Source organism: Euprymna scolopes, chromosome 25 (genome assembly GCF_053919585.1).
Source record: "Euprymna scolopes isolate OS-2025 chromosome 25, ASM5391958v1, whole genome shotgun sequence".
In the NCBI taxonomy this organism is placed as follows: Eukaryota; Metazoa; Mollusca; class Cephalopoda; order Sepiida; family Sepiolidae; genus Euprymna; species Euprymna scolopes.
In genome coordinates this window covers 6,472,957-6,480,632 of record NC_136506.1, presented here as the reverse complement: position 1 = coordinate 6,480,632, position 7,676 = coordinate 6,472,957, and the positions used below count along the sequence as shown (strand labels likewise).

General features: G+C 32.3%; 2 pseudogenes; both read right to left on the bottom strand.

The window, feature by feature from the left end:
• Positions 1-366: 366 nt before the first annotated feature.
• On the bottom strand, positions 367-500 carry LOC145247665 (U2 spliceosomal RNA; annotated as a pseudogene).
• A 6,828-nt stretch (positions 501-7,328) lies between these two features.
• Positions 7,329-7,462, bottom strand: LOC145247664 (U2 spliceosomal RNA; annotated as a pseudogene).
• Positions 7,463-7,676: the final 214 nt, after the last annotated feature.

Below are 7,676 nucleotides of genomic sequence, written 5' to 3'. Positions count from 1 at the left end.
TACAGGAATAAAAAAAAATTCAGCTTTCAAAATATTCGTCGATAAAAAAACCGATCTTTATATTTACGCTAGCCATTTTGTATATTACCACGTGACCTGCTATCTCTTAAACTGGAGGGGGGGGATCCACTTGAATCCAACAAAACCAGTAATTTTTTTTTTCTATTATATATACATCATTTTCTATAAAATTAAGTGTAGACTTTATAATTAAAACAAAAAATGTTATTCATACTAAAAAAAAAAAACGCTTAGTCATGTCACGTGACGTGACGTCAACATCCACTAATGGCGAACAATTGTACCTATTTACTATGCCTCCCCACGGGACAGAGTTAGACACCAGGGTCGTTTTTTAACGTGGAGAAAAGGTACAAAAATAAAAATTGTCTCAGTCGTGGAGGATTTCTCCTCCACCGAAAGAGAACAAGAAATAGAAGTGCAGCATCTGAAGAACAGATACTACACTTTGATCTTGACCAAAAGGCCAAGAATGCGAACAATTGTAAATAACAACTTTTTTCACAAAACCAACACCGTCTTTCTTTTTTTTCTCTCTCTTTCTCTCTCTCTCTCACCCACTTACTCTTCCCTCTCTCTCACCCTCTTTCTCTTGACGTCACACCACTGTTAAACTGTGGGGGGGGAACACATTCCCAGGCATTATCTCCTATAGATGCACATTTTATTAGAAATTCAGCTTTCAAAATATTAGACGATAATAAAAATATAAAACCAACACCCTCTTTCTCTTTTCTCTCTCTCTCACCAACTTACTCTTCTCTCTCTCTCACCCTCTTTCTCTTGACCTCCTACTACTGTTAAACTGTGTGTGTGTGGGGGGGGGGGAAGAGGCAGCTTGAAAACCAACAAAAACAGTGCACAGTTTCCCAAGCATTTGGGGTGGGAAGGGGGGAAGAAGCCGAGTGCACAGTTTCGTGTGAGAGAGAGAGAACAATTCTCAACCTATATACTCAACAAATTTTTTATCTACAGATTTGAAAGTTTGTATATAGGGTATTCAGACATATGGAAATATATCTAGCATAATCTATCTATTATATCTATAAAAGTGAAAATGTGTGTGTGTGTGAGGTAGCCAGAGAGAGAGAGAGAGAGAGAGACAACAATTCTCAACCTATATATTCAATACATTTTTTATCTACAGATTTGAAAATTTGTATATAGGGTATTCAGACATATGGAAATATATCTAGCATAATCTATCTATTATATCTATAAAAGTGAAAATGTGTGTGTGTGTGTGTGTGTGTGCGTAAGAGAGAGAGAGAACAATTCTCAACCTATATACTCAACGTATTTTTATCTACGGATTTTAAACTTTGTATATAGGGTATTCAGACATATAGAAATATATCTAGCATAATCTATACATTATATCTATAAAAGTGAGAATGTGAGTGTGTGAGAGAGAGAGAACAGTTCTCAACCTATATATTCAACAATTTTTTTACCTACAGATTTGAAAATTTGTATATTGGGTATTCAGACATATGGAAATATATCTAGCATAATCGATCTATTATATCTATAAAAGTCAGAATGTTTGCGTGTGGTTGTGTGTGTAAGGTTGCGAGAGAGAGAGAGAGAACAATTCTCAACCTATCTATTCAATAAATTTGTTATCTACATATTTGACCATTTGTATATAGGGTATTCAGACATATGGAAATATATCCAGCATAATCTATCTATTATATCCATAAAAGTGAGAATGTGTGCATGAGAGAGAGAGAGAGAGAGAGAGTAAGTACAATTCTCACCCTATATATTCAACAAATTTTTTATCTACCGATTAGAAAATTTGTATATAGGGTATTCAGACATATGGAAATATATCTAGCATAATCTATCTATTATATCTAGAAAAGTGAGAATGTGTGTGAAAGAGAGAGAGAGAAGAGAGAGAGAGAGAACAATTCTCAACCTATATATTCAACTAATTTTTATGTACAGATCTGAAAATTTGTATACAGGGTATTCAGACATATGGAAATATATCTAGCATAATCTATTATATCTATAAAAGGTAGAATGTGTGTGTGTGTGTGTGTGTGAGTGAGTGAGTGAGTGAGAGAGAGAGAGAGAGAGAACAATTCTCAACCTATATAGTCAACAAATTTTGTATCTACAGATTTGATAATTTGTATATAGGGTATTCAGACATAAGGAAATATATCTAGCATAATCTATCTATTATATCTATAAAAGTGAGAATGTGTGTGAAAGAGAGAGAGAGAGAGAGAGAACAATTCTCAACCTATATATTCAACAAATTCTATCTTTACAGATTTGAAAATTTGTATATAGGGTATTCAGACATTTGGAAATATATCTAGCATAATCTATTATATCTATAAAAGTGAGAATGTGTGTGTGAGAGAGAGAGAAAGAACAATTCTCAACCTATATACTCAACAAATTTTTTATCTACAGATTTAAAAATTTGTATATAGGGTATTCAGACATATAGAAATATATCTAGCATAACCTATCTATTATATCTATAAAATGACCATGTGTGTGTGTGTGAGAGAGAGAGAGAGAGAGTCAGAGAGAGAGAGAGAACAATTTTCAGCTTGTGTGTGTGTGAGAAAGAGAGAGAGAGAAAGAGAGGAAGGAAAATTCTCACCCTATATATTCAACAAATTTTTTATCTACATATTAGAAAATTTGGATATAGGGTATTCAGACGTATGGAAATATATCTAGCATAATCTATCTATTATATCTATAAAAGTGAGAATGTGTGTGTGAGAGAGAGAGAAAGAGAGAGAGAGAGAACAATTCTCAACCTATATATTCAACTAATTTTTTATCTACAGATTTGAAAATGTGTATATTGGGTATTCAGACATATGTAAATATATCTGGCATAATCTATGTATTATATCTATAAAAGTGTGAATGTGAGTGATGGAAAGAGCAACAAATTCTCAACCTATATAACCTATAAAAGTGAGAATATGTGTGAGAGAGAGAGAGAGAGAACAATTCTCAACCTATATATTCCACACATTTTTGGGCACAGATTTGGAAATTTGTATATAGGGTAGGCAGACATATAGAAATATATCTAGCATAATCTATCTATTATATCTATAAAAGTGAGAACTTGTGTGTGTGTGTGTGTGTGAGAGAGAGAGAGAGAGAGAACAATTCTTAACCTACATACTCAACAAATTTTTTACCTACAGTTTAGAAAATTTGTATATAGGGTATTCAGACATATGGAAATATATCTAGCATAATCTATCTATTATAACTACAAAAGTTAGAATGTGTGTGTGAGAGAGAGAGAGAGAACAATTCTAAACCTATATATTCAACAAATTTTTTATCTACAGATTTGAAACTTTGTATATAGGGTATTCAGACATATGGAAATATATCTAGCATAATCTATCTATTTTATCTATAAAAGTGAGAATGCGTGTGTGTGAGATAGCGAGAGAGAGAGAGAGAAAAAGAGAGAGATAAAAATTCTCAACCTATACATTCAACAAATTTTTTATCCACAGATTTGAACATTTGTATATAGGGTGTTCAGACATATAGAAATATATCTAGCATAATCTATCTATTATATGTATAAAAGTGAGAATGTGTGTGTGTGTGAGAGAGAGGACAATTGTCAACCTATGTATACAACAAATTTTTTATCTACAGATTTCAAAATTTGTATATTGGGCATTCAGACATATTTCAATATATCTGGCATAATCTGTCTATTATATCTATAAAAGTGAGAATGTGTGTGATAGAGAGAGAGAGAACAATTCTCAACCTATATACTCAACAAATTTTTTATCTACAGATTTGAAAATTTGTATATAGGGTATTCAGACATATGGAAATATATCTAGCATAATCTATTATATCTATAAAAGTGAGAATGTGTGTGTGTGTGTGAGAGAGAGAGAGAGAGAGAGAGAGAGAACAATTCTCAACCCATATACTCAACAAATTCTTTATCTACAGATTTTAAAATTTGTATATAGAGTATTCATACAAATAGAAATATATCTAGGATAATCTTTCTATTATATCTATAAAAGTGAGAATGTGTGTGTGTGTGAGCGAGAGAGAGAGAGAGAGAGAGAGAGAACAGTTCTCAACCTATACATTCAACAAATTTTTATATATAGGGTATTCAGAAATATCGAAATATATCTAGCATAATCTATTATATCTTTAAAAGTTAGAATGTGTGTGTGTGAGAGATAGAGAGAACAATTCTCAACCTATGCACTCTACAAATTTTTTATCTACAAATTAGAAAATTTGTATATAGGGTATTCACACATATGGAAATATATCTAGCATAATCTATCTATTATATCTATAAAAGTTAGAATGTGTGTGTGAGGTAGCCAGAGAGAGAGAGAGAGAGAGTAAGAACAATTTTCAACCTATATATTCAACAAATATTTGATCTACAGATTAGAAAATTTGTATATAGGGTATTCAGACATATGGAAATATATCTAGCATAATCTATCTATTATATCTCTAACATTGAGAATGTGTGTGTGAGAGAGAGAGAGAGAACAATTTTCAACCTATATACTCAACAAATTTTTTTATCTACAGATTTGAAAATTTGTATATAGGGTATTCAGACATATGGAAATATATCTAGAGTAATCTATCTATTATATCTATAAAAGTGAGAATGCGTGTGTGTGTGTGAGAGAGAGCGACACAGAACAATTCTCAACCTATATATTCAACAAATTTTTTATGTACAGATCTGAAATATCACATTTGTATAGAAGTAGAAATCTTGATACCTACTCTGATACCTAATAAAAGAAAGGACACTCTTTAGGGCGGATTTTGATTATAACAAGTCACTAATTAGAAATTATAATAAACATTCTAATAATTTAAGAATTTTACCAAAATAAAATTGCATGGTAATCACCCAATTTCTGCCACAAAATTTTGATTGGCAGAACTCATAAACATAAAATATATATTTTCTAATTTCATCTTTTTTTTTTCTTTTTACATAATCTGGTTTGATGTTTTCCCAAATAATCAAATCACTATATTTTGCTGCTTAATATCAAATACAGCAACTGAGTTATTTTTATGCATCAAACAATTACATTTTCTCATTCATCCAAACTAATCACTGAACATCAATTTCATATTTTCTTCACTAAAATATTACTGTGCTTGATGTCATCAAGTGGAGCGGATCATTTTTTTTTCATTTGTTCACACATTTTTCCAATTTATATATATTTTAAAGATTCTTAGCCTATGTCATTGCATACCAATCTGTTTATTAAAAGTTAAGGTTCACTGTAAACACATATGTTACACCAAAATAAAAACGCTTCAGATAATGTCTTGATATTCAATTCAGTTTCTCACATGACATCTTATGAAGTTAGTAGAAATGTTACAGACTTTTGAATCTCAAACACTTTCAATACTGTGCACTGATATTTTCTTTTTTGCAATATAAGCACATTCATGATTTTTTTTACAAACGTTAAAAACTTTCACATTGTGTAGCAATATACTGAAACAATTATAAAAATATTTGTTTTTATTTTGAATGATGCAGGGCATCTGAAGAGAGATTTTTCTAACAAAATGAAAGTATAATTTTTAGCAATAGGTATCTAGGAAAAGGCCACTACATATGTTATAAGTTCCAAATTTCCACAACCTGGCAAATACTGGTACATGCTAGCAAATTTAGATTTGCAATTACAAAATATGATTCTAATTTTTTCCTTTGCTCTTTATTCTAACACTACACTAAGTTTACTGTGTTATTTCGCTACAGTTGATATTGTGTAGAACAATAAGAAAATCATAGTGAACAATGCATTCAACAAAATTTCACACACATTTCTAGATACCTATATCTAATAAGTTCAAAAGAAAGGACACACTTAGGGAGGTATTTTGGTGGTCAAGTCACTAAAAAGAGATTAGCTGGTTTCCCGGCATAGCCCAGGATATAATAAAGATTGACTGAAATACATGTTCTAGCTGGTTTCTAGGCGTTGCCAGGGATGTAATATAGACACATTATGTTGTATATTACCTGTTCTCTTCTCCCTAAGGTAAAACAATTTCATATACATGCTGTAAATTACCTATGCTAGGGATAAAACATGAACAATATCAGTCCTAGGGTAGATAAAACAAATAATACATAGAGATGAAAGATTCCTCTCCCCTAAGAATCAAACATATGTTCAATATCTGCTTTTGTTTTTTCATTGTTTATACGGTCCCGAGCAACGCCGGGTAGCCCTGCTAGTCTATATATATAAAAGGCAAAAATCGGTGTGTATGTATGTATGTATGTATGTATGTATGTATGTTTGTTTGTAACGCTAAAACTTTTGAAAGACGGAACCAGAGTTGACAAATTTGGTATCATATTGCACCTTGATCACCCGGATGACAAATATCGAAATTTCACGTCAAACGGACCAGTAGAAAGGGGTCAACTGATCGTTTTTCTCCTAGGGGGGCCCCCAAAAAAACCTGTCATTTTAACGTTATTCAATACGTGTCACGTGACGTGACGTCAGCTCAAACTTTTGACAGACACAACCAAAGTTGACAAATTATGTATCATATTGAACCTTGATCACCCGCATGACAAATATCGAAATTCCACACCAAACGGACCATTAAAAGGGGGTGAACTGATCATTTCTCTCCTAGGGGGGCCCCCCAAAAAACCTGTCATTTTAAACGCTTAGTCATGTCACGTGACGTGACGTCAACATCCAGTAATGGCGAACAAATGTAAACAAACACTTTGTTTTACCGATACTTTTGTAATTTCTCTTCTGCTTTGTTCTAGAGATTATTAAACTCCATGACAATGTCTCCAACGTATTTAACTGGTTAAAAATAGTATTTATACAAGAGTTTTAACGAAAAATATCAGGAAAAAATGTACAGGAATAAAAAAAAATTCAGCTTTCAAAATATTCGTCGATAAAAAAACCGATCTTTATATTTACGCTAGCCATTTTGTATATTACCACGTGACCTGCTATCTCTTAAACTGGAGGGGGGGGGGATCCACTTGAATCCAACAAAACCAGTAATTTTTTTTTTCTATTATATATACATCATTTTCTATAAAATTAAGTGTAGACTATATAATTAAAACAAAAAATGTTATTCATACTAAAAAAAAAAACGCTTAGTCATGTCACGTGACGTGACGTCAACATCCACTAATGGCGAACAATTGTACCTATTTACTATGCCTCCCCACGGGACAGAGTTAGACACCAGGGTCGTTTTTTAACGTGGAGAAAAGGTACAAAAATAAAAATTGTCTCAGTCGTGGAGGATTTCTCCTCCACCGAAAGAGAACAAGAAATAGAAGTGCAGCATCTGAAGAACAGATACTACACTTTGATCTTGACCAAAAGGCCAAGAATGCGAACAATTGTAAATAACAACTTTTTTCACAAAACCAACACCGTCTTTCTTTTTTTTCTCTCTCTTTCTCTCTCTCACCCACTTACTCTTCCCTCTCTCTCACCCTCTTTCTCTTGACGTCACACCACTGTTAAACTGTGGGGGGGGGGAACACATTCCCAGGCATTATCTCCTATAGATGCACATTTTATTAGAAATTCAGCTTTCAAAATATTAGA